Consider the following 26,041-nt stretch of genomic DNA (forward strand, 5'->3'; position numbering starts at 1 on the left):
GCTATACGATCGTTCGCCGATATCGTGCAGGATCGTTCGTCGTTCGTTTACCAACGATAATTATTGGAAGTGTGTACGTAGCTTTACTTCCAGACTGACCTGTCTTCTGACATCACTTCATCATGGTATAATAAAAGCTTCTTCTGCATGTCAAATACATGATTTGGAGCCCACTGGAGGATTCTGAAGGGCCAGTCCATCGCTGCATGAAGTTATAGTTATAGCATACCAGAACACTATAAATTCTACTCCTGGTGACCCAGGCACCCTAGGCCACAACCTAAAAAAATATGGCCCAGCTTACAGGATAAATATATTTGGTCCCCATAAGATGGTTTACACCTTCCAAACTAATTAATGGTCATAACATGTTACTTTAATCAATACCTTTATCTAAAATTTGCATGTTTTTTTCTGTAAGCTTCAATATTAACATTGAATGCACAATAAATAGAACAGTTTAAAAGAATAATTAGCATGTTTATAGTGGGAAGTATTCAGGGAAAACTAAATGTAAGGAAATTAAATTTCAGCTTTGATTTTTGAAGTTGATATCTATACCAGGGGACTATTTAATTACATATGATGTGCTCAGATCATGTTCATGGGAAAACTACTGATACTTTGCTAGAATTTATTGCAGCAAAGATAGATGAATGACACCAGTCATGAAGTGTTACAAAATGTGCAAAAATGTCATACTGATTACAGTCCAAGCCATCCACGTTACATGTCATATTCAACATCCATTCTTCAAGGGCTGTAATCAGTCATGGGAGAGTAGTGGAAACTGAATATTTCATGTGGTTTCATACTTAAATACCGTAAGTCACGCAGGGTTCAAGACTAATGTTTTTATACCAAGAAATGTTAATGCCAGCAAAAAAAAAAAAATGTTTTTTACCCACGTTTTCAACACCTAAACATTCAAAGAAAAGAGGAACCTTTGCTATAATTTTCAGACCCCCATTAGAAAAACATCAATTTATATTTTTTCTTGTGTTTTTCTTGTGCAACATGCTGCATGCAAAGGTTTTTAGGTACTTAAAAAATGTGAAGTTAGAAAACGCTCTAACGAACACTTCTTCATTTTACAAAAATTCTAGATGTTTCTTTTCCCTAAAATTGTAGACATTTACTCAGCACCTAATCAATGCTATCTGGATGCCGAAAACCATTTTTACTTGGTCATGTGAATGTCACTTAATGTGAAAATTGATATGGATACCTAAAGATAAAACATCTCAATTCCGATTTATTAGATAAAATAATAGAGTAAAATAATAATAGATTAAATTATATATATAATGCATTCTCTCTAGTCTTTCACGCAATGCCAACCTAAACCTTCATATTGTGTCTCTTTGCTACTACTTCCTTTCAAAAGATACATTACTTGTGTTGTATGATAACAGGGCAGTTAGAGAAGAAGTCATCATGCTTATGATAAAATCAATAAAATGTAATTTACAAAGACTAACACTCAAGTAATGACTCAATAGCTTCAGTGGGAATTTCAATAATTGTCTATAAAGTAAAGCAGGAAAGGGACACATCATGGGTAACAAGAGATAAAAAATGAATAATAACGGAATTTAGCTTTCAACAGTTTAATGCACATTGTGACATTCATGTATGTGAATAGAAACATTTTAGAAAAATTATCATCTATCTTGGATTATAAAATGGGCCATTGGAGAAGGCATGCCACTGCCTTATAGTAACAGCTACTTCATAATTGTAAAGACCAACATCAAGGAAAAAAGGAGTCTGACTCCCATCTATGTGCACACACTGCCTGTACATTTTTTGAATTTAGCCGCAAATGTTCAGTGGTGGCCAGAAAAGGGAAACAAAAATGTGTGAATTTTTAGATTGATATTAAAAACTTGTGTGATGTTAGGGTAGACCTACAAGGGGGGGCTGAGAAGTTCCTGGCTTTGCCCCCTTCCAGATGAAATAGAAAAATGAGTGTGGGGGCATATGACAGCCTAATATCTTAGTATGTAACTGTGCAAATATCAGGTCTTTGCAATTCTTAAAGCTAATATTTCTTTTAGTGAGAAGCTGTGATGGCAGAGGCACAAGCAAGTTTCATGTCGTTGAAGTTACGGGCCGTCAAGGTTTTGTTTCTCCAGAGAAAGTCAGCAAAGGACATTCACACTGAGATGTCACATACACTGGGGGAGAAGTGTTCTTCCTACAGCACAGTCAAAACCTGGATATCTTGTTTCAAGACTGGGCATTTCATCGTTGAAGATGAGCCCCGCAGTGGGTGCCCCCCAACCTAAACTGACCCGGCAACCTCCGATGCTTTCCATGAGCTGATTATTGAGGACCGGCAAATATCCGCAAAAAAAATAGCCCAGATACTTGACATCTCATGGGAGCGTGTTGGGTTTGTTATCACCACTATCTTAGACATGAGCGAGCTTTCAGCCAAGTGGGTGCCGAAATGTTTGAACAGTGATCAGAAGAAGGAACGAGTTAAAGAATCAAAAGCCGTTTTGTCCCATTTTGAAGCTGCACAAGACTTTTTGGATAGGTTAGTGACTGAGGATGAAACCTGGCTCCACATCTATGATCCTGAAACCAAGGAACAGTCAAAGGAATAGCGCTACAGTGGGTCCCCTCGGCTGAAGAAGTTCTGAACCCTGAAATCTGCCAAAAAAGTCATGGTGGGCTCTAGTATCACCGGACAGTAATATGCTAACCTTCTGGACTAGCTGAAGGAGGCAATTAAGACGAAACACCGTGGAAAGTTGACCAAAGAGATCCTTTTTTTTTAGGACAATGCACCTGCGCACACGTCCAACGTCGTGGCTGCCAAATTGAACACCCTGGGTTTCCAATTGGTCCACCATACCTCCTACTCACCTGACCTGGCCCCTTCAGACTAATATCTGTTCCCGAATTTGAAGAAACACCTGAACAATGTTTTAAGGATATCTCTGACGTCAAACATGCTGCTGAGAGCTGGTTTGCGGCCCAACCAAAGGACTTTGTTTTGAACAGTCTAGAAAAGCTGTAACTATGCTGTACAAAATGCATCAGTCTCAGGGGGGAATATATTGAATAAATGTGTTATTTCATAACTCTGCCTCCCTTCTTTCTGGGCAAAGCCTGGAACTTCTCAGCATCCCCTTGAATTCCCAGCTCTGACAAGCTAGAAGAGACCTGGGCTACAAGAATGAATCCGGACCCCTGGATGCCATCATTGGGCCAGAAGTATTAAAGCTCTCCAAGACTGGAGAAGATAGACCATCATGGGGAAACTTTGTTGATCCAGTAAACCTGAAATAGATTTCCAATTATTTGTTCAATGTTTTCAATCCTCGAACTTTCCAGGTTTGCTGGATCACCCATCTTCACCCATAATAGAATCTTTTCCTCTCTTGAAGAGATTTAATAAATCAGGCCCGTTGTGTTAAGAGAGCACATACATGAAATATGCACAAGTGGACTTAAATTTAAAATAAGGTCCCACTGGGTTGTACAATATGGTGAAATTATTGCACATTGGTAGAAGTGTGGCTAGAAAGTCATACTCGTCATTTCCTAAAGACTAAAAGGCATCCATAAGCTGAGGAGCAATCCCTGTTGGCCATTTGCTTATACCACTGGAGACTTCCTCAAATTATAAGTGTAGGCCCTGCATTTGTAAAATTATTGTGACTCGAGGTAAATTCTTTTCAGCTCAATCTTAAAATAAATGCACTTACACAGTGAGTTTTCAGCTTTAGGTAAAACATGAAACATATGGTCTGATGATGATAATAGATCAAATCCAATAAAAATTGGGTCACAAGGTGTTCCCATTATGAAGCCCTGTTTCCAGAGTTTAGCAAATTTTTTTTGGAACAGCCTAATATGCAGCTAAAATCTGGAGCTGCCAATATAGCAGGGAACCATAGCTGAGGTTATTGCACCTGCTGGCATGGCTTCTTGTGCTCTGGCGCTGCCTCAAGTCTGGCCTTTTTAATTATGCATTAAGGTCTTTCAGATATAGAGAGGATATAGGTTACTTAACACCCTGCTATGTGCCAGTGTGTGCTATAATATTATATTGGTATGAGAAAACTCAGTTTGTACATTGGCTGTTACAGCCATAAAAGAAAATCAGAAGCATAAGAATTCATATCTCATATCTAAATATAACGTTTTCTCTACAGTGTTTTAACAATGTTAGGGAAAGAAACATTTTCTGATTGCTTCTGAATGTCATTGTTTCTGAAATATAATATAGTGTTTTTGTTTTATTAGATTTGTTATCAGACATTGCCTAATCAAGGCAATTTGACTGTATTTTACTGCCTTCTCATTTTTTTTAATTTTTTTAATTTTAGCTTTTGGGAATTCTTACATGAGCTTGGGTTAAATGAGGAAAAAGCCTCTTAAATGGGCGGTAAATGAAACGAATGCAGCATTTAGAAGTGCCTAGAATAGCACTTTAGTTTAGTTATAAATAACTAAAAACATGATTAGCAGAGAGCATTAAGAGGAAGACCTATCAGCCACAATTTGAGAAACCCTAGCCACCTCTGGAGGGACCCTGGTTGAAAATGTCTGATATATTGTAAAAGCAACCTAAAGCATAAAGCCCAGCTCTGGGCACATCCCTCGTTATCTGGTGCTCTCATTTATCTAGCTGGTGCCACCCCGCATCACTGCTGTATTTTCTTTTCACAATTACATTTTTATGTCTTCAGGTAGATCATGTGCAGGCTTCTTTCTTCCACCAGTGGAGAAGTGGATTGAATGAGGTGATGTCAATTACACTTTCTGCATTGATATTTATTGGTGCAGGGCACTATGGTGACACCCTTTCAGAAGGCAAGTTCAATACTGTCTGCACTCACAGGATGTCCTTCGTCTTTCAGTTTGTATGACACTGCACATTCTCAAAAAAGAAAGGAAAAAAACAACCTTAATGCAAAACAACATTCCATGCACACATTGATTTTAAAAGTCATCTTAATGCACTAAAGCAACACACCTGCATTGCATTGAACCAAGCATAGTAATGGACTGCTGCGGGTTGTTGTGCAAGTAGATGGTCAGATTCAGTTTAGGTTGCTAAAAGGTTTGCTAGTAGTCTATACAAAATAAATTATGTGAAGACCTAACAGGCTGCCAAATTCATCACCACCTCTACTGGAATTATTTTCAAATCCTCCTTGGTTGTAGTATTGATGTGGATGTGAAAAATCTTTAACCCGTAGAAAGAAGATTATTTGATAAGGCAATTTGCAATAACCCCTAGTAACCAATCTGACTTAATTTTGAAGCAAAAGGCAATATTTTCCTGGCTATAGATTTAGATTTTTTATTCCCATTAGAAAAGTCCCATTAGTTGTCGCAAAGTCAGCAACTCCTAAAACATAGTTCATATTTCCTTAACATGTCATCCATGGGTAATAATAAGAATCCTCTCCATTGTTTAAATATTGCAGCTTTACCTAATAGAGGTTACCCGATATTGATTGTTACAGGTTGGGGTATACTATCAAAGTGCACAACTTATAAAGGCACAGTGTTTAACTGAACTAAACAGATCAGGTGTAAATTAACTATTGTTTAAAATGATAACATTAATATTGGGTATTTATACATTTGTCATATTATTATAAATATATTATAAATGCTTTTTGTAAACTCTCTCTTCCATCTAAAATGAATCTTAAAATATATTTTTGCGTTTTCATTTTATTTTCTTATCAGGGCTTGATTGAACCTGGCAATGAAATACACAATGATTTTCTGATACCATTGCAGAATGCTGACTAATACAATGCATTAGTGTCATCTGGTGGACACTTTAGAATTTGCAACTCACAAATAATAACACATTTATCATGACATACTTTGATAACAGGCCTGATTACTGATAGCAAACTGCATATTGTTTACTTTGTTTTATGGCACTTATTTTTAGGCTGTTTCCATTGAGCATTACAGAAGATACAAAAATCATTTGTATTCATCCTGCTCTCGAAGTTTAAAATCTAATGTTCCTATAATAGTTAGAAATACCGAAAGCATAGTAGAGTCAGTTATCATAGTAGTCTTTTCACTTGTACTATATTTAATTCATTCAGAATTCATTTTAGATGTAATGTCTTTTATTTCCTTTATAACCTCTTAAACTTGTTTGTGTATTATATGTAATTATACAAAAGTAAATTGTTCTATCTCTTTAGCAAATTGATATCATAATATTTGTCCAGCAGAGCAACCTAAACACAGTCCCAAATGGCAAAATACACTCACAATTTTAGTCCCATAATTTGGGGGTTATAGCTTCTTCTAGAAGGTATGCCTTCCACTGTTATCCCAGAGTCTTTGCTCCAAGCTCTAGCTGGTTACCACACCTGAACACCCACATTTATTTTAGGAAAACCCTCTTCTTTTCCCCAGAAGTGCATAGAAAATAAAGCACAACAACTTTAACCCCTGGCACACTAGGCCCTTTTTGGCTAAGGCTTTTTCCTTAAACAGGCTCACCCAATCTTTCGTTTCATTCTAGAGCCCAGAACCCTGAAACAGTTACCCAAAATGATGCAACTATCAGTTACTGAACTACCCTAGACTCCTTTCCCAATAGTCTCCCTATTTGTCTAAGGATACTGAAAGCCAAAAATGGGAAAGTATATTATCCATCCAGAACCGATCCCTGGATTTCTGTACTCCCCTGCCTGAACCAGGAGGAGAAACTACACAACACCATACAATGGGCTGGGAGAGGGTATTTGTTTTTTATTTAATCTTCTGGGTCTATTCTCAGGAACCACTAGATTACTTTAGCAATAGTATCTTCTTCATCATTCCTACTTACTGTCATACTTTCTTTCTAGAGCCACCAGTACTGGGTGCTGGGATGGTGCAGATTTTAACTCTCCTTTTCTGCATCCTCATTCCATCTCCCTGTGACTGACTCCTGACCCATTGTCAGGTCATTGGTACCACTAATTTGGCAAAGTTGCCTTATATTATCTCTGCAACTTGGCAAAAAAATTACTATCTACGTTGCGTATCAATATATCCATGAGGTCCCTTGGTTGGAACTGTTTCACCTTGTCTGACTGATTGTACACCCACCTTTGTGCCTCCTGCGCACTTTGGAGATGTTTCCAGACCATGGGCCATTACATGGACATAGCAATTCTCTCTAACATTTGGAGGCATACTTTATGATACTCTTCTAAGGAGTGCCATCACTTTCCCTTGTCCAATTCACCAGGTCAAGCAGTGTACATGGTCTCCACCCATACACCAGCTTGAACAGAGAAGAACCCAAGGATGATTGTGGTCCCAGATGGCAAACAACAAAGCCAGTAACATGCAATCCCGATCTTTACAATATTTTTGCAGTAGCCATTTTAGAATGGTTTTTAGAATTTAGTTGTACCTTTCAAACAGTCCATCCATCTGGTGGTTGATAGACATATATCCACAACTGCCTAATCTCCCTGTGAAACCCAGTTCTTTAGAACATTCAAAGAAACTCTTGAGCAACAGTCTTCTGGGCAGTATTTCTTCGAGGCATTGCCTTCAGGTACCTGGTAGCTTAGTATAGTGCCACTAGTATATGCTGGTATGGGCTGACTTTACTAGGTGGTCTACAAGGTCCATTCTGATATGCATAAATGGGATCTCAGTTATAGGAAGTGGTACTAAAGAGGTTTTGGAAGTATGACACCAGAACAGTTTAATGTCAGGCAGGAGGTACAGTACCTCCAAAATTTTGCTTTCAGTCCTGTCCAGTAACAGCAGTTGTGACCTTTGCCTCTGTCTTCTTTGCACCTAGGTGTCCCTCCAAAGCCTTGTTGTTGTTATTTGTATTTAGCACTATTTGTCTATAGGGCTGGGAAAACAGAAGCTGTTGTGAGACCTCTGAGTGCACCTTGAAGATGAGTGAACTTCCTACCTAACAAAAAATACCAAAGAGAATATAGGGCCCACTTGAGGGCCATGCATTTTAATGTAGCTGTACATTCACCTCTCTACCTAATACCTTCAAAGTACCTTAAAGTCTATTCCCCTATCTTCAGCTAAAATAAATTCGTGCCTGGTGGTATTTGTTATTTAGTTGGTTGTCAACCGTTTAAACAAAATAGCCTTCATCTCTATCAAATAGTTACCTTCCACTGCAAAACTGGTGCATTAATTTTTAGACCATATATTTAAAAACCATTGAATCCTTGACAAAATATTCTTCTGTGTCCATTATGTTACCCTGTCCCAATGGGATATTTCATTCATTCTTACATAATATGAAACAGAAGGTCCTGGAATTTGCATAGATGAGTGGTAACATCTATAAATTCTAGAAAGACAGAGCACAATCAGGATGTATTTTACTCCTATTGTTCCTAATATATAAAAGAAAACCAGGGTCTAACTAGGACCACTGGGCAAAACCTACGGTATAATTAGAATATTAGGTTGGATAACCGTTTAATTGTATTAAAGAAATAAAATCTAATGACCTATTAGGGACAGCATACCATCTGTATAATATGCACATATCCCATTGGACTGTATAATTCACTAGTCAAGAACCTGGAGACCTGGATAGAGAAGCAAAGGGTGATAATATTTTAGCTACAGAGTATTCCACTTGAGTTTTTCCTATTATTATGTCTGTGATATTGTAGAATCAGAGGTAACAAGGCATTGGCAGGTTTTAGGGGACCCACACAGTGAGCTGTGTATAACTTTCATCTTTGCCTTTTTGCTTGTTCAGGTTGTGTAAAGTGCAATGGCATCAAGTCAGAATGATGCAGAAACAAAGGAGGTAAAAGATAGAAAGAACATTCCAGATGTTGATCACTGCCTTGTTACAGGCTGCCTTAGTAGGTGAGCGACAGTTAAAAGAAGAGGAAATGGTGGCAAGGGAAAAGAACTGACAAATAAGATTGCCCTACGGGTGAGTAGCAGCTGGTAAAACAGAACATTAGTTACATACTTTTAATAATGTTTAGCATATGTAAATCCAATAAAATCCCATGATTTACTTGGAAATGTCCTACTCCATTGTAATGTGCAAATCAAAAGTCTCCTGTTTACACATAATAGAAAAAAAAGAGAACACCAAAAAAATTGTGTCCCTCTTTTTGTTTTGTAGTCTGTTTATTAGAATGTTTTCTCAAACAAATAGAAATGCACATAAAAAACTTTAAATTACAAAATTAGGATCTATTACAAAGACAACTTTTATGTTATTCAAAATACCGCCTTACTGGCCACCAATGACAGTGTTTGGTCCCACTCCCCTGTGGCTGGGTAGTGTTCCTGACTATCCTAGAGAGAGGAACCCATTGTCAGTGATAGGTGTTTTCCTTGCAGCTAATCACTGTAATTGGTGGCCAGTAAGGCAAAATTTTGAATAACAAAACTGTCAGGAAATTTAGGTGGTATGGGGACCTGAGCTGCCAATGAATGCTAATGAGGCTGTGGAGCTGAATGACCCAGGGCCTCATCACTCAACTCAGCCGGGGTCCAAGAGCTGCCCGGGAGAGAAGCAAGGAAGCATCCTGTAATTAGGATATTTTGACACCTTGAAAAGTGGCTTGTTGAGAAGGTAGGCCCGCTTAAGGATTCTGTATAAGTTAGAAGCCTGCAAGTGCTAAGTTGGACTGTCATTGAAAGGGTTAAAACCCCAAGCATAGAGCTTATTATTGTCCACATGTGTGGATTTATTGTAAAGGCCTGTTAGTCCCTTTCTCTTGGGAGGTGTATAGGGAGAGACCGAACTATTTGCTATGCTGTTTGCATGCCCTCCAAATGGCGCACTGCTCATTTAACAACTCCTCACCCCGTCCCTCACTCCTGCTCATGGCATTTAGTAACAAAACCCCTAGACCTAATGTACAGACAGAGCCTGGGTGTTTATTTCACCCCACATGAAGGGAGAAACCATGTCAAACTAGCTGCTCCTATGGGGATGTGCGCTACATCAACATTGTCTACATTAGGTACTAATCATAATATCATATGATAACTTGTTCTGCTGATCCTGATTATAGGAAAACATAGCAGTGCAAGACCTCCATCACCATACTGTTTCTGTCCCTGTTTTAAAAAAAAAGATGAAGGCATTTAGATGCCCCATACAAGGGGTGATACTTGAGACAGAATTCTCACCAGCTTCATGGCAGGAATGACTCTAATTACATATGAGCAGTGGACAGTTAAGGTCTGTAGAGACCTCCTTAAGTTCTTGAAGAATTTCCAGTTATTTATAGGGCATCTGGGAAGTAATATGCATTCAGTACATTCAGTAGGGTATTTCACGGCTTCAGAGAGAAAAGGGTAATAAGGTAGGTTGGTAAGCAATGAAGCAATGTCATGATAAGTATTTTTACTTTAATCCATTCATAGCAAAGAATGTAGCACAGTGGGAGCTTCAGAAATGTTTGTATTAATTATATGTCAGTGCTGAATATATGAGAGTACAAAGCGTTTAAAGTTTTGAAACAGGTGAGCAGAAAGAAAAAAGTAGGTCAGTCAAGCAGATCCAATCTGCTGTCTCATTCTAGGTTACAGTGATTTTATATTTAATTGTCACAATGTCTACTCGATAACTGGTCTAGCTTTGACATTTTAAGCACTGTCCTTGCTTGACATCCTAGTGATTAGTGTGAATTTGTCTTACTATTTGTCATATCAGAGCCTCACTGACACAAAATAGATCTCAATTACATTGTGGGGGGTCAGATTATGTCATGCGGTACTCACCTCAACTGCCTTCATATTTCTTTTTTTTTTTTAAATTGTATTTTTATTGAAAAGTTTTATGATAGGGTACAGAAGGGAAATTAACAATCGTAAACCAGAACCGAACACAGCTGAGTTTCAAACAGCCAATAGTCATATCAAAGACATAATATATAATATAAACATTTATAAACAAAAAGAAATAGAAAGGAGGTAGGAACAATTAGAAAAGTTGTGACAATAGCCTGCCTTCATATTTCATACTGGAAACTACATATGGTGTTTTGTGATACAAAGACAAAATATGGCTCATAACCTTTCTGCTTTTTTCATAGCTTCATTTGCTGTCAGAAGAGATACAAGGAGCACATACAATTACACATTGCATGTGTAATTTACAAAAAAGTTTGCAAACTGGTAGGTAAGTTTGTTTTATTGCAGAAGGAAGTCACAACTGTGATTAGTCAGTTGTTAATTTGTTTTTGTGGTTTCAGTCCTCAATAAAAAAGTAAAGAAGATAAAGTTAATTAAAAGGAATGCTGTATGAAAACAAATCTTGTTCTTTTTATCTTCATCCCACTGTAAACATCGAGGGGTTATAAGATGGAGAAGGTTGTAGGTGTTTTGTTGTCCAGCAGTCTATCAACTCATTTTAGTGTAGAGGAAGCAGCATTGTTCACTCACTATATGAAGTTAGGTAGGTATTTTTCTATCTCTTTCAAGGGTTAATGTGCATGAATTACAGTGATGTACTAAAATGCAGTTGTATTAACAACCCTTTGTCTAAAGAATAATATTTTTTTCAAATTTCACAACTACATAATTTTTTTATGGTTGAAATATACCTCCATTTACATAATAATTGTCACGCACGGAGAAACCGGATCACTAGGGGGCGCTACTGCTTGCATGGAGGTTGTGTGAGCCCTGAGAAGGGCCAAGGTGCAGAGTCTAAGCAGTAACCAGGTTTTCTCCAGAGCCTCTGATGGTGAGGATGTTGCGCTGCTGGTTAGGGCCAGGTTGTGGTCCTTGGGCACACCAAGGTGGGCAAGCACAGTACAAAATCACAAGGCAGGAGTATAGTCAAGGAAAGCCGGGATCGAGGCAGGCAGAAAGAAAGAGAGGTCAGGTCACATGCCAGGGGTCAATTGGCAGGGATCCAGGGGACAGACAGACACTAGTGACACAGGGGCCACTGCGGACACAGGGAACATAGGAGACACTGGAGGCAACAGGAGGTACAGGTGATGTGATATCCACAGACACGAACACTGGAACAGCACAGGGAAGTTGGCTGGCAACCAACACACTGGACAACGAGGAGTTAACACAGGAGCTGGACACAGGAACCACTGGATTAAGCAACAGGTGTACAGGAACTAGGTCACAGAACTAGGGGGCTCGGGCACTATTAAAGACTTGTTGCAGGAACATAGAATGCAGTCTGTGAGCTAGCTAAATAGCCAGGGCTGATCAAGAGGCTATTTTCTGATTGGCCAGCAGATTGGACGGAGTTGATAAAGCTTGGAAACAGAGGCACGCCCTGCATCAGAACTGCCGGCATGCGCAGGAGAGAGATGCCTGTGCTTTAGTGAGAAACTGGTAAGTTTGACAATAATAACTTGACAGAGGGTCTAATCTTCCCACAATCTAAAAACTAAAAGAAATGTAGCATTTACATACATTTTAACAGTCATCACTTGTCAGTAGCTATTAATGACTGTAAACACCAGTGTCAAAATCTGTGCATATTGCAAAAAATGTATAATAATGAAAAAAATGTGCGCACAAGCATTAGTTGTCCTTTATTGTCTAGCTCTAGAACTGACAACAAATCACAGAAATACATTTTAATAATATTAACTGTAACAATAGGTTATTGCATACTATACAAAGTCACATCTTGTAATATATGACAATTTACTGTATGATTGACACCTAAACCACAATGTTGCTTGTATCCTTCCTCTCATTAAACTCAAATAAATAAAATAATAAAAATACGTAACTCTTTACTAAATGGATCCCATGTGTTTGTCTATCACTTTGAGTGAGTGGAAAATATTTTATGGGAAAAGAGTTGCTGCAAAAGGTTCAGTGTTCTTCGTAAAGTGCTGTGGAATATGGTAATGTTCTATTAATTAGTAAAATTACCTCCTATTTCAGTTTTAAGTGGATAAATACGTGTGGAAAACTTCTCTACCCTCCTATATCTCTCTCAAGGATTTTGATGAAGATATGCACCTGAGTACCATCTACATCACATGGTATAAAAGGACAAGTTATTGTATTTCTATTCAATGGTATTGTATCTGGAGGACTGAGCCCCCTTCTGACTATAGCAGTTGTAGTTGTCCATTGCAAAAGCCTTCTTAGGCTTTTCCTGATCCCACCTACTTAACTTCCCGGTTAGTCAATATGAAAATCTATGACATTAAAAAATTAAATTGATTAAAAGTCAATAGCTTGGAAACAGAATCAAACTCAGCTTTTACAATAAAAGTCCCTATTTACATAAAAGGCATAATTAAGATGCCCTTTTCTCTGGATTCATTGGTCATTTTACACTAATGTTAACCTTTACTTATAATTTTACTTATCATATGCTTACTTCTATTTGAAAGGCACCTGTATATAGTTAGTGATGTATTTGTAAAGTACACACTGAGATCAAGGCTTTTCTTATGAGACACATTTTAGTTATAGATTTCTGTAAAATAAATATAAAGATAAAATAGTCCCAGTGTTTATCCTCTCTAGTTGTTATTCTCTAATTTAAACAAAGGGGAATTATTTAATTGGCAACAGACAAGCAGAATACTGATGGGATTTCTAGATAGATCAAACCAAACTAAGCAGTTTTGCTTTTGTCATGCAATGCTCAGTGATCTCTAAGGAAATCAAAGCGGAATTTCATTATGTTGTGTGCGCTGCTGAACCCCTCAATAGCTAGTTTGTAGGTCGGGTATAGTATTAAACAAAACTAGCTTATACCCATTTGTAAAAACAAAAAAATGTATTAAAGTAATTGACCAGAAGAAAAAATATGAATATGTTATATGATAAATTGCATTTCAATGCGTACTGATCTAAAACTATATTTATAATACTTTATTTACCTTTTCATAATTCTTTGGCCAGAGTTTTCAAAAATGGTTGGCGGTCAATTACTGTGCAGAAGGAACATTATATTGCTGGTTAATAAACTGTATGTCCCTGTAAACCAATGTACAATAGGCTTTCATGAAAGAGATAGACAAATGCTTAGATCAGTGTTTCTCGACCTTTTTAACATGGGGGATTCTTTAATAGCTTTCAGGTCTTCAGACCCCTGCTATAATTACTATATCCATGGCTTACAGTACATTAGCGTGGTGGTTAGAGGGAAGAATACATCTTACATTGCTGGCAAGTAGTAACAATGTCACCCTTACAGATAGCCAAAAAGATCACTGGTGTCACTAAAACTGACCTGAGAGGTACAGATTGCTCATTGCTCAAGGAACACCTAGAAACCTCTGGCGGAATGTTGGTTGACTGGTCTGCAATATAAAGAAAACTCCAGTTAAATACATAACAAAAACTAACAGCATTTACCATATTTTTTTTTTTTCTATATGCAGTCTTTAATTAGCTGTTTCCAGTACAAAACTGAGTCCGCAGCAAACTTTAGATGTCAAGTTCCCAAGTAAATATGGTAAAGCCTGATATTGTAATACGGTCTGCAATGTAAATGAGCTAAGCTGATGTTTATGCAACACTGAGACACTCGAAAGTTTGGTTTATAGAAATGTATTTTAATTTGTCCGTCAAAATTTTGGAAACAAACCATTTGATGCTAAATTCTGTTTCAAGTGATTTTATTTAAGCCAAGTAGGTCAGTTGGGTTTAAAGTCTTAAGAGCTGAGGTTTACTTGTCTTTTGTAAAGTTTTTTTTCCCCTCATTCCATTACCACTTAACATGCACCAAGTAGTTTTGAAGCACAGTTCTGTGTTTACCCCATCCCCAAATTTCCCCATCCCCTATATAATGCACAGTGCTGTGTGATATGTTGGCTCTTTAGAAATACAGTTTATTAATAATAATTATAATAATAATTCCAGAAATACCCAACAAACTGGAATATTGTTGCTAAGTGTCATTCAATTGGAAAAAGGACTGTGGACACCTGCAGGGGAGGACATGAAGCATCCATTAATTGAAAGGCTGTAGAAGGCGGTGACAGTAATGTACGTTTTTTGGATACTACATGCTTGCTTGGATGATATTGCTTGCAAAAAAATACTAACATTTCATATACACACTTTAATGTAGTACATAATCTATTAAGATTTTCTGCAGCTATCATTAAAATAATATCTAGTGATACTGGCTTAGAGGTTCCTTTCATTCTCCTTTTGTCTTTTCTCTTTGTCCTTCTTTATAAAATGTTTTTTTTGCATTGTCTGTCTGTCAAAAGAGATGCCATTGTGCTCTTCTGATGCACATTTACAGGCATATTCCTACACAGGAAGAAGTTGCAAAAAGTTTATTCTGTTCAAGAAATCTATATAGGAGATCAGCAGCATTAAGATGCAACCAAGGTTTAAATAAAATGAAAACAGTAATATATTTTTTTAAAAATCCACATGGTGATAGCTTATGATATTCATGGCTTTAATAAACCTATTTATTTAGGGTGTACGTGTACTTCAAATTGTTATCCACGTGACCACCCATTCTAATTTTAGAACTAATCTTCCACGTATTGACTAAATGCAATTATTATACATGTATTCCTCCATGAGGCTGCAAGGAAAATATATTTAGTTAACTACTGCTTCTGCAACATGAAAATCAAATACTATGCAGATTGCTTTCACACTTATTGTATAATTAATGCACCACAAAGAAAATTAATCATCCTTGTCTGTGACATACATGGAAACATATGGTAATTAATGTCATTCTATGTGGTTAGGAGATAACTCCTAAATGTGTTTGTTTTTAAGAATAATAATATAAAACCTTGTCTCCCTATAATCCAGATACTTTCAATTTGAAACTATAAACATGAATAATATATAAAATGTATCCCAGGCATATATTAAAAAAAATTTTACATATAGATGAGAATAAAAAATTATTCAAAAAAAATACCATTCCTACGTCTGATAAAGTTCTTTATCTTTGGTGAAAATTATTCATGAAATATGAATACATTAATTTGAACTCATAATAGTGCTTTTCATAGATTCCTTTGGGTGTCCTTTTTTTCAGGCAGTTGACAAATAAAATGTGAATGCTCAAATGTAGGCATTGTAGGAAAAATACAACGCAGCTCTAGTTTTTCTATGGAATGGATTCTGGAAAAGTCAGTCTCATTGCCAAGTTTCTTGGCCTCAGTTCTACCCAGTACTACTCTACTACAGTACCAAGGGAAATGAGGAAAGTTTATGTTATTAAGAACACACATATTAGAATTTATTGCGTGAAGATTGAAATGCATTAACACTTTCAATAAAACCCAAGCACAGAAAAGTATTATTTTACAGTTTACTACTCCTTTACTAGTAGCAATATTATTTTTTTAGGCTTTTTTGCTTTACTTTCACCTGATGATCTAGCCAGTAACACATTGCCGTATTTGGAGATACAGCGCCAACTCACTATACTGCAGTTATGGAAGAATAGCACTGTCACCGTAGAACAGTACTTCAGAACACCTGCCTTCTTTGGTAAAGCATGGGGGAAGTGTTTTTTAGTCCTTAGAGGTTCTTGCCTGTGAAAAAAGGCTTGTGTATAACTGAAAATAAATTATGATTTCACTTGGTTAGCAGTCACAAAACAGGCAAATTTCCACAAAGCAATGGGAAAAATTGGCTGCGTACAACTGGAAATAAATGCTGTGATTTCACTTGCTTAACCTCACTGTGGCTCAGGGTTACCTTTCAGTAACAAGAACGGTAGCCCCAAGCCACATTTGCGGTGGAATTGTAGAGGACTTACCTGGTCCCCACAAGCCTGTGTCATCCTCCAGTGATGCCCACCCGGTATCTATGTCCCTTGGTGATGCACACTCAACATCCGCGTCTCTGGGTGATGCCTGCATCTATGTACCCTGGCCTCGCGTTCCCGGCATGTGAGCATGCACCGGCGGTGTGTTGGGGGCCTGGCAGGAAATTTTAAATAACCGCTTTGACATTTAAAAAAACCTAAATAATCAGACCGGCAGGGAGGTAAAAGGGGAACTAATGTTCATTTGGTAAAGTTGTATGATCTTGTAGGTCATTATTGCAGAAAGGGACTTACGATGTAATTTCTGCAATTATGAAACGTACCTGCTTTTTGCCAAAAATCGTATTACATATGATTATGCCATCCTGGCACAACCAATCAAGATGGACGTAGATCATCTGGAAGTGGAAGAAAGATGACATGCTTTCGGACATTTTTATCAAAGTATTTTCTCCCAATATAATCTAGACCTGCTCTAATGTAATTCCTGACCTCTGTGAAAGATGGAGACAAATGTGCCAGTGCAGCAGCATGTCATTGGATGGTTGCCTTTTTGATCATGCTGGATATCCAAAATCCAAATTTCAAGTTCTGATCCGGAGGCAGAATAGAAATGGCATTGGTACTGAAGCCAGAACAATACCATGACAGCCAGGGAACCCAGCAAGGGCAACCTACATATTTCTCTTGGTCCCTTTAAACTCTGATTTAAATTAAAATGAAAGTTATCTGCATGCACATACCCAAAATATACTTCTAGGATCTTGTTAACATTACAATTTTACAGTTTTCCATTGAAGAATTCACTGAACAAAGACACAAACCTTATGAATGTTAGGTCAATCTGAGTATATAAAACCTTGAATAATGCCATTGTAATTCCATCATGAAACAATGATGAAAGATGTGTTATCAGAATTTTTGTTTTATCAGGTTATGTCTGTTTTTGCAGCTTAAGGATAGCTTGTTTCATCTGCACGGAGAGAGCTCCTTTGACTGCATTTTATGTTCACAGCAAAATCTTCCACATACAAGCACCCCCCCTCCTCAAATCAACTCCAGGCCTTTTAGCTGCTTAAGTCAATTGTCCAATTACTTTTGAGCCCCTGAACTGAAGTGATTGTGTAAAAAAGGCTTTAGTCCCTCACATTTTTGCAATCTTTTTGTTCAACCAACTGAATTCAAGCTGAAAGTCCGCAGTTCAACTGCATCTGAGTTGTTTCATTTAAAATGATTGTGGTAATGTACAGAACCAAAATTAGAAAAAAGATATATATATATATATATATATATATATTTTTTTTTTTTGAAGCAGACAGTTATTGTTTTGAGTAATTATTAAGTAACCTCATTGTCCTCCTTATCAGTATATTTGTCTTCTTGTTTAAGGAAAACTACATAAAGCAAATAAAGCTGCCTATAGACATTATATCTCTTAATAATCGTTCTGGATCATTTCCAGTGACACTAGAATGAAATGCTGTTAGCTCAGAAGTGTTTTGCTCTATGAAGAGGGTAGGACAAATTGGAAACATTCATAGGATGTGACAGCCATCATCCCCACGTGGTCCTCCATTGCGGCAGATCTCTAAATGATATCAGGGTACCATTGTGAACATGCTAGATCCCCATCATGTCACTGTTTCCAAATGCATATAAAACAGTGAATATTTCTCTGAAGAAAAAAGTAATACCCCTCTACTCATTACCCGGGGTTAGAGTGTGAGCATCTGGGGCTTTCAGATTCCAACCCTCCCCTGACCTGCAGACCCTTACAACAGTAAGTCACATTGTGGGGAGGCAGGGGTCATTAGGCTAAAAGAGAAGGGGCTACACACTTTTTGCTTCTCCCTTTTTTTGGGAGGACCAGAGGACATTTCATGGTTTGGAAAGGGGGCACACATGCTTACTGCCTCATTTCCTATTATGGAGGTCCAAAGCATATAAAAGGGTCTGTTTTTCAAAATCAGGAGGGAACACACCTAAAGCCTTGTAACTTTCAACTGTTTAGTACTTACCTGGCTGCCTTTCTAACTGGGCCGACCTCCCCTTGCATCTGGCTGCAGGATGCATTTTCTTTACAGTACTCCAAGAAAAGCTCTAGTGTGGACTGGACCATTGGAATGAATAGGAATATCAAAGGTGGGCCTACCTTTGCATTTGGCTGCCTTTCTAACTGGGCTGGCCAACCCTTGCACATGTCTTCATGTAACTATGCTGGCCTACCTTTGCACCTGGCTGCCTTTCCAATGCAAAGTCTACACTGACCTTCATTTTTAAGCATTTATAAAGAAAATATACAGTTATGTGCCAGAGAAGTTCAGAATAGGGAAAACATCTATAAACACACAAAAATGCCCCATTATTGTTTATGAGGGCATTTGAAGAATTTTTGGGTGCTTATGGCATTTCTGGGCATTTGTGAGGTGTGGCGGGCTGGTATATTGGAATGAATAGGAATTTCAAACAAGGGCATTTCAGTGCTTAGTTTAAATGCTGGGGAAACAGTCTGTGTGGACTAGTAGAATAACTTGCATCTCCTTGTAACTAGGTTGGCCTACCCTTGTACCTGGCTCAGTTGCTGATGTCAAACTATGAAGTTTGCTGCACGTTTCTCACAATGATCACTAGTGCAAATTATCTAAACAGAAAAATAAAATGGTTAAGTACTTATTCACCTGCCAAATTGGTGGAAGCCTTAAAGAAACATTTAGAAAAATCTAACTGCTTGCATTTTTAACAACATTATTGTTAGAAGACACTTAACTGACCAGTGATCTTGCCCTGTGGACTACTGCAGTACAGCACACTGTTTATTCCCTCTGGTAATATTGCTTACTGTAACAAAGGAAATCAAGCAATAAGCTGTTTTCCTTCTGCTCAGCAGCTTGCAGCATCCTCAGTTTCCCTTTAGCCATGGAGATTTCACCTTTTTTTTAACATCTCCATCATATACACCCAGGCTGTGCACAGCTGAAGAGGATTGTAGAGTATGTGCTGCAGCCAATGATCAAGTTAGTTCCTGCCTTTGGTTCCACCCTGCCATTGGCTGCTAGGCCTATAAAGCTTCCTAGCTCCCAGGCATTAGTTGTTTATTGTAGTATTTTAGTATTTAGCTTGGCTGCCCTGCTAGTGGGGGGGTTTATTGGTGCTGACACTGCATGTCTCTTGACTTGAAGATTGTTTGCTGCTTGGACCAACTGTTGCCTTTGACCAGATTCTGCTTTGTCTTTTACCCTTGGATATACTGGCTGGTGAACTGGCTATCTGTGTATGGTCCAGGATTCTTTTTTCTGGATTTGTCTCTGCTGGGCTCTCCTGCCCTGTCCTCCTCTGGATTACCTGGTTACTGATCCTGGACTGTCTGACCTCCTGTTGTGTCCCCTGTCCTGCTTTTGTAAGCTCATGGTCCTGCATCAGTTCATTTTCAGATACCATCTTTTGAGCACAGAAGTCCTGGGGGCAACCGTGTGCTGGGATGGTGCAACTAGCCTCCCGAGGCTGAGCGGGGGCTTGCTATAGGTGAAGAGTGCGGGGTTAGATTGGAGGATTAGCATCTGGTGGACACTGAACCAGGGCCTTACATTACAACAGGCCACAACTTTTTTTTTTTTTTTTTTTTTTTTTCTCCCCAAGTTCATCAGTTCTGTATGCAGACCTAACACCTGTCTTTAACTGCAGAGGCAAAGCGTTGTGGGTCTTTGGCAGGGTCACAGGCCAGAGGTGTCCTGCCTAGGCTGTCAGTTTTGCAGTGGCACTATCTGCTTCTCAGTCTGAATTTGACTAGACCTATCCAATGCCATTAGGTGTATATATATGCCACTTGCCCTTTGCCAGACTCTTTAGATGCCACTATCCAGCTCAACAACTTGATTGACTGCAGACTCCATGAATGTCATGTGGAAAAACTTGCTACACCCTTCAGACTTCCAGTCCACCTCCCTCTCCAGCAAAGGAATTGAAGTTGGGCTCCTTCAGGCTGTTAGTCCCAGAGAGGTTGAGATGATCCCAATGGCTTTGCATGTATTGTGGAGTCTTTGGTCACTTCATGCGATTTTTGCATTTGGAAGAAGCTGGAACACTTCAGTGCCTTGGTGGGACCAGGGAAACCCACATGGGCAAGCAGGTATTTTCTGTAAAATGTGACTGCATTCTACTACCATTTCAGATTGCCTGGGATTATTCAATTGTGTGTTGCTGATTCCTCAGGATTAGAGTTGCTGCTGGCTGTTTTATAGATGTTTATGGTCTGTTCTCTTGGAATTTCCGTTGTGTATTAGTATTTTGCAGTGAATTTAGCTTTTGAGGAAGGCTCTCTGAACCCATGTACACTTCTTTGATATTTCAATAGATTGCAGGTAGATGTGTTTTTCCAGCACCAGGCAGTGGTTAAACCAGTGTGAAAACATGCAAACAGCTGCTCATAACTGAAGCCTTGGACCTGCTGTAGTAATGAATTACTTGGTCCTTTTATTAACAGATGTAACAATTTATGCTGGTGCAGGGGGGATGAATTTTAAGAGCTATGTAATTTTATACATAAATTACAAATGCATTGTTGCTGTTTGTATATGTAAATAGGACAAAAATGAGTATTCACAAAAATCATAATCTCTGTAGCATTCAAAATCCCTATTAGTCAAAGAAAGATGGCTTCCATAGTGCCTCTGTAAAAGAAAAACCCAATAAAAATGTCTGTGGCCCCTAGATGTCAGTTGTTTCAGCCTTGGACTGTGTATAGTGTTGCATATATTTCATGTTTCCCATGACATTTGGAGTGCTTCATCTTCTAACTGGCAGGTGACAAACTTCAGCAGAGAACATGCATACACCTGGACTTATATATGTTGCACTCGAGGATAAATAAAAATTGACAGCAAACCACAATTTTAGCACAAATGCATCTTATCAAATTATAATTGTAGTCCTGTATTGTAAATGCACTTCTTATCTGTCATCACTGTTTCTATCCAATAGAACAATGACTGTCAATGAACTGACAAAATAAAATCCAAACCAAAGAAATATAGTACAGTATAGATATTGTTACCAACGCTGGTAAACTCAAAAGATATACCTTTTGAAGATATTTTAGATTTTATTTTTTTTTTGTTAAACAATAAAGTTTTGAGTCAACCAGCTTCTTTCCTGGTACAGTATATTCCCTCAATCATGGTAATTTCACTGCTTTATGCACACAATGACAAATCACATCCATTCCATCATAGCATGAAAAATGTGTCAATGGCATAAAAAAACTGCTCTATGTTGTGGTTTTAAATTCTTAAATTTTGGGTTATTTTGTCTTGCGGTAATTGCCAAATTACAAAAATACAAAAGAAGACTGTACTATATACTTCCTATTCCCCATCAATGATTGCAACAAGGGCTAAAGTTTATAAAAGAATCGCAGATATATTTATTCTAAATAATTTCTATATGCATTTGAGTAAGGGTTACATTTTGCATTGTAACTGCCTTACTATGCAAGAATATTACAATTGTTTCTTGGTAAATGCTCTGTTATACAAAAATGCATTTTCTCTGGAACTTTGAGATCTCAAAATGACCTACTGGGTATAACATCTGCTGTGGCCCTAATGGCTGCTCCCACTTCTGTTGGTATTTTCATATTGTGGAGTACTTCATAGTAGGTGCTGGTAGAATATCCAAGTCATGAAGTCAGGGCCACATAGTTAATATCACTTTGGAGACAACTGCCCTATAACAAATGGTGCATGCAGATAGTTCAGCTTCATGTGATTATATGGGCAGCTTGGTGGCTCAGTGGTTAGCACTCTTGCCTTTGCAGCGCTATGTCCCAGGTTCGAATCTCGGCCAGGACACTAGCTGCATAAAGTTTGCAGGTTCTCCCTGTCTGTGTGGGTTTCCTTCCACAACCCAAAAACATGCAGTAAGGTTAAATGGCTTCCCCTCAAAATTTACCTTAGATTACATTAATGACATATGACTATGGTAGGGATGTTAGATTGTGAGCTCCTTTGAGGGACAGATAGTAATACAACTATCCACTTTGTACAGTGCTGCATAATATGATGGTGCTATATACTGTGTAATAATAATTATGAATGCAAGTACAATCCTGTGCTTGTCCAGTAGTGCTGGTCTGGTTTTCAATAGGTAAAAACATTCTAAAGCATTTAAAATGCTCTAAAAATATTAAAATGAATTTAAAATAAAAAAGCATGGGAAACAAAGTCCTAGGGTATAGACACAGGTCACATCACTGGTGGAAACTTTCGTCTCTGGTATTATCTTTTAAACATAATACCCAGGATCATCAGTCCTAAAAAACCCTGATATTCATATTCATGATTTTTTTTTTATATCAAGACCTGAGTTGTGGTTCTATATACAGGCACAGTTTACATTACAAATTGTTTTATTACAAATGTAACATAACCAGGCACAAAACAAAAAATCATTGGACAGCTTGTTTTTTTTTTTTTTTTTTTGGAATTAGAATTCATGATTTTGAATTGTGAAAATGTTCAGTCTTTTTTGGATACATCCTTAAGTATTAATTTGGTGTAACTGTTTCAAGTTATTACGAACATACTGCTTAGGGTACTTAATGATTGCATGGATTGCAAATGGATGATTTGCAGTTCTGTTTGTGTTGTGTAGTAAATTCCAGTGGTGGGAACACTCTAGAGAACAGTCTGCAGTTTTTTTTTCTGGACTGTTTTTAATTTAAACAAATGTTTTTGGGTAGAAGCCTGTCTTTTCCTGGAATATCCAATTTGCAATAGGTCTGTGCTACATACCCATTCCTCTTTGAAGCTGTTGGGTGTAAAAGAAATGCTTTCCTCCAGCTCATTTGGTACCTCATAGGGTTCTTGATGATAGTGGTCCATCTGATCACCTAATAGTCTTGTAATGTCTATAGAATTTTGTAATTGAGCTTTACAAAAAATCAGACTGGATTGCTAAAATCCCAAATTAATGAATAGAGAAACATACAGTATGGTATATATTTTTTTTCTACCAGTTGAGTAAATATTTACTGTTGAAAGTCTTTACAAATTGTATACAGAATGTTTACTATTTTGAAAGGTAAAAAGAACAGGGATCATTTAAATGGCCAAGTTTATTAAAAAAGACATTGCAAATAGACCATCTATAAGATAACTGAGCAGTGCTTGCACATGGCAGTTCATTAGCATAGTTTGCCAGCAGTCCAGATCCTAAAAACAATTGTTTTTTCAATGTATATAGTCTAGGAGCAGAGTGACTTACCTCTTGTGGAATGTCTAATGGGGGTTTCTCTCTGGCTTCTTTGCAGTTTAAAGCTAGAAGGCAAAACAAGCACAGTAAATATTCAAAGCAATTTAAACTTTTCATGTGCTCTACCAGGAATATCGCCCTCCATTTTCCTTCAGTGTATGTGTGCTGCAAATGTTAGTGGCCATCAGTATCTCTAACTAAATGGTAAATCCTGGGCTCAACGGACATAGAAGGGGGTAGATTTGCCCCCAAGGGCAAGTCTACCAGACTGACCACAATGACCATCAGTTTTTAGAATCACATTTTCAAGTGTCCTTTTAAAATGATAAATATTTCATGATTCATCATTGCTTCAATAAAATCCTCAATATGCCCCAGTTCTCTATCAAAATCATAAGCACCGATACAGGTGTACCTAAAGCATCCACTATACTTTTATCTTTTAAACTGCAGGTCTTTACACCTGTTGACTATTGAATATGAGTGCAAAGTAGTAGACAACAGTGAGAAAAACCGTTAACTAAAACGAACTCCTACCCTACTAGAAGATGTGGCTAAAGCCCTTGTAGTATCAAATGATCGTTTAACGATTGTTTGGTACATTGCATGGTGTATGGCAATCCTTATACTTTATACGGTACTGTCAATTTTTTTTACTAACCCTCTAAAGTGTTAGCAATTTTTTATGTTTAGATGGATGATGATAGTTTCAAACCCTTGCTGGCCGATAACATACAGCTAAATTTTTCTTGCCCTGCAAGATGATTGTCTGCCCTGGTAGGGGGAGCTAAGAAACATTACTGCTGCAGATTAGGGCAAATTCTGGATACTTTGAACAGATAGCGTAATTTTGACAGGAGAGAGGAAGCTATACAACAGCTCCTATAAATAAGTACTGGTATACTGGATAGGCAGAAATGTAACAGAGTACACAGAGGGAGATAGAGAATTAATGAATATGATGTGCTGCACAAGAAACGGCCCGGCACTTCCCACCTCACTGCTCTCCGCCCCACTGTTACACGGAGCCTTCTCACACCTAAAACACATCCCTATCATCTGGGGATGAAGTGCATCCGGGGCTGCTAGGAAACGGCAGGGCTTTCTGCAGTGCTTAATGATTTTGTGCTAGGCCCCTTGAAGAGGGTGGAACAGCACTGCAGCCGTTCCTCTCTCTGACCGATCCCAGCATTAGTGTTGAAGAGGCTGCAGAATAGGGGGCCATGCTGCAGGTTGCCGGCCCACCTTGGAAGAGTGGGTGGGTTGGCTGTGTGGCAGTATTTGGACCATAAGACGCACCCTCTCCCCCCCCCCCCCCCCACACTTTTTGGGGTGGATAAGTGCTCTTTTATAGTCCAAAAAATAAGGTATTTGCCAAGACTTTTTTTACTACTGCAATATCCCTGCCCTTGAAAAACAAATCCTCATACATCTAATGGGATTATAAACCGCATGAAAACCCTGATTTCATAGTCCATATCTTTTTATTATAAAACACAAGCTGACTTGCATTGTTTTCTAAACTTATAAAACAGGGAATCTTCCGTTTCCTTGTGCAAATCTTCCAATGTGTTTCAATGGCAGTAATTGATTCCCACCAGGGAATGTTTGAGGGACTGTCAGATTTTGTTTTATAGAGCCCCATGTATTTGACTTTTTTTTTATATTTATTTACAAATGTTATACAAGGCACATTTTTAGAAAAAAAATGTATCTTACGTTTTTGGAACTTGCTTATAAAAATCCCTGGCTGTTGTGTTCATTGATGGTCAACAAATGTAGTACAGTGAGGTTCTTAATCTTAAATCTGTTTAAATTAAAACTATTCTTATCAAAGACAGTCATGTCACGTCAGTAAACTGTGTAGTTATAACTCAATATTACTTATAGAGCTCCAATTTTCTCAATTTATTTTCTTGCTTTCTTTTTAATCCTAACTAACATTTTTGGTGGCTGCCTTCCCTTTTGAAAGAAGTTAGAAACTTTTTATATAGCCAATGTAATAACTACAACTGCACCCCTGCTTATCTGCCGTTACTGACAGATCTTGCTTTATTCAATTACATTTTAGTGTTA

Source organism: Pyxicephalus adspersus, chromosome 7, assembly GCF_032062135.1.
Source record: "Pyxicephalus adspersus chromosome 7, UCB_Pads_2.0, whole genome shotgun sequence".
Lineage (NCBI taxonomy): Eukaryota > Metazoa > Chordata > Amphibia > Anura > Pyxicephalidae > Pyxicephalus > Pyxicephalus adspersus.